Consider the following 2,694-nt stretch of genomic DNA (forward strand, 5'->3'; position numbering starts at 1 on the left):
CTAGTTAATCAGAGAACACTCGTAAAGATCTAAAAAAATTTGAAAGTTATATATATATATATATATAACATAACAAAAAGATAATTTTTATAATAAGCTAATATTATAGATCAAATTTAATAATATAATTAAAAAGAAATAAATATTATTATATTAAAAAAAATAAATTCTACAACATTATACATGAATCCGTCTATGAGGATACTAGTTAAATAATACCAAATAGTTTATAGAACATAATAGTGATAGAGTAGTAACGTTTGAATTTTATGTTTTTTTTTTGCCTTTTTATTTATGGATCATTTTAGTGTACAGATCTTCTTTTGAATAAATGACCATTTGTACCCATGAGAATTTAGAACGCTGATATTTGTACCCATTGTAGATGGAAACTGACTTTGTAACCATGAGAGATAGGCTCCGTGTGACAAAAATAGCCTGGCTTGGGTTGGCACTTGCTTCGGGGTTGTAGGACCCTACGTGGCTCTCCGAACCTCCTAAAGCCCTGTCTACATGGATCTGAACGACGCCCTTTCGACCGGAAACGTCGCACCACCCCAGATTCTGACTTCTCCAACGATTATCGTCACCGCCGCCGAAGCCCCAGCTATGACTCATACGACCGCAGTAAAGACCGCAGCCGTGATCGCCACTGACCCGAGTTGTCCGAACGTAGAAGCCCCAAGTGCGTCACCACCAACGAAGGACATCCTAACGGCGACGCACTTCCAAAGAACTTCGACCGCCAGAACGGTGGCTTGTTTCACAACCGCGACCGTCGCAATGGTGACTGGCGACGGCGCTTCGATTCCGAGTCCGACGAGGAACTGAAGGGATTGCCGTTCGAAGGTAGGCGCGAGAATAATAACGATTCGAGCGACAAAGAGATCAAACATTACGAAAAATCAAAATTTGAATCCAATTCGGAGAGTTCTTCGGAGTCTGAATCGGAATCCGACGGTTCGCGCTCGAGGAGAAAAAGAAAAAAGAGTTCTGGTTCTAAGCGCAGTAGACGAAAGTCGAATAGCGATAACGAATCTGATGAGAGTGAATCTAAATTTGACGATTCAATTTCAAGGAGGAAGAGAAGAAGGAGTTCCAAGTCGAAGGGTCGGAGAAGGAGAAGGAGAAGGAGAAAAGTTGATAGTGATGTTGAATCGGAGGAAAGCGATACTGAAGAAGAGGAGCGCAAAAAATCTGATGAAGAAGAAGCATTCTTCGCTGTCGAAGGTAAGCAGAAGAGAAAGAAGCAAAAAATATGAATCAGAAAGCGAGGGTTCTGAGTTAGAAGAGGAAAAGGATTCTGCTGATGCAAAGAACAAAGCAACAGTTGAAGAGGTGATGAAAACAGAGGTGAACCCCGAGGCTTTGAAATTGAAGGAACTCTTTGAATCTCAGAAGACACCAGCTTTAAATAACGAACCTGCAGTAGGGCCAATGCCCTTGCCAAGGGCAGAGGGTCACATAAGTTATGGTGGTACCCTTAGACCGGGAGAAGGTGATGCAATCGTGCAGTATATGCAGCAGGGGAAGCGTATCCCACGAAGAGGTGAAGTCGGTCTTTCAGTTGAAGAGATTCAGAAGTTTGAGAGCCTTGGTTATGTCATGAGTGGTAGCAGGCATTAGAGGATGAATGCCATTCATATTAGGAAGGAGAACCAGGTTTATAGTGCTAAGGATAAGCGTGCTTTAGCTATGTTTAACTATGAGGAAAAGGCCAAGAGGGAGCACAAGGTTATGGCTGATCCACGTAGACAGAGTTTTGGGAGGTTTGGAAAGCCACGTAAGATCCTACAACCCCGAAGCAAGTGCCAACCCAAGCCAGACTACTTTTGTCAGACAGAGTCCATCTCTCATGATTACAAAGTCAGTTTTCATCTAAGATGGATACAAATGTCAGCGTTCTGAACTCTGATGAGTACAAATGGTCATTTATTCATCTTCTTTTTATAGATATTATACAAAGTTTTTTAGATTTTTTTTTGGATTAAAACTAAAGATTGGATACGTGGTGTCTTTTTATTGAACATTGACCACAGTTTAAAGAAAAACTGTAATTCAAATGTTTAGTAATTAGCATGCCAAATTAAACTAAACTCTTGAGATTAGAATTAGTTAAAATTTTTGACATGCTTTTAGTTGGTTAACGAGAAATTTAAGTGTGCATACAAGTGGAAATTTTTTTTGGTAAATAAATAAGTTAATTTTTATATTGATTTATTTTTAATTATTTATATTTTCACTCAATTACTTCAAATTTTAATGGGTTATAAATGGATTCAAATTTTGAATTTTAAAATCTTTTGTAATTTAAAAATCTTTCAAATGGTTATATTCCTTCAATCTAAATAATAATAGTTTAAATTAGATTAGATTAAAAAATAAATTTAAATTCTACCATGTAAATTACAATCGTTTTAATCAATTGGATTATATTAAAAAACAACATCAAATCGATATAATTCAAATCATAATAATTATATCAATTTAATTTTGTAAATCGATCCAAACAGAACTATAAATATTTTTTTCAATAATTTGATATTTTTGCCATTATGATAATATTTGTGTTAGATATACACTAAAATTAATCATTGAAATTAGCCACTAGTATAATATTACATGTTAGAATATAAAATATGCATTAAAAATTAATTAAACAACATATATATTTAAATATACTTGATTTTTGTG

The 2,694-nt window shown here is 35.7% G+C and overlaps 1 pseudogene; it reads left to right on the forward strand.

The window, feature by feature from the left end:
• Positions 514–1,908, forward strand: LOC107620522 (annotated as a pseudogene).

The sequence above is a fragment of the Arachis ipaensis genome, chromosome B10, assembly GCF_000816755.2.
Source record: "Arachis ipaensis cultivar K30076 chromosome B10, Araip1.1, whole genome shotgun sequence".
Lineage (NCBI taxonomy): Eukaryota > Viridiplantae > Streptophyta > Magnoliopsida > Fabales > Fabaceae > Arachis > Arachis ipaensis.